This window comes from Wasmannia auropunctata, unplaced genomic scaffold (genome assembly GCF_000956235.1).
Source record: "Wasmannia auropunctata unplaced genomic scaffold, wasmannia.A_1.0 LD336116.1, whole genome shotgun sequence".
In the NCBI taxonomy this organism is placed as follows: Eukaryota; Metazoa; Arthropoda; class Insecta; order Hymenoptera; family Formicidae; genus Wasmannia; species Wasmannia auropunctata.
In genome coordinates, this window is record NW_012026774.1 from 2,414,220 (window position 1) to 2,414,547 (window position 328).

Here is a 328-nt window from a genome sequence, read left to right on the forward strand (position 1 = left end):
TGTTGTCAAGTCTCCTCGTAGAATATTTGGATTAAGCCTCCTGATTCAAATTAAAAGAAAGTTCAGAAAATTCAACATTTTAAAAGATAATTCTTACGAATATTCAAACATTTTCATTTTTAAATTAAATATTTTTTAAAAATTATAAATTTATAATCTCATTAATTTTCAATTACATGGCATATTTTTCTATTATTACAAATAAAATTTTTATTAAAGTCAATTTAGAAAACTGGCTACAAAATATTATTTGTTTATAATCATTATTTATACGTTAATATGATTTATATGTTCAATATTTTTTCTTTTAAAGCTAAATCAGAAAAAA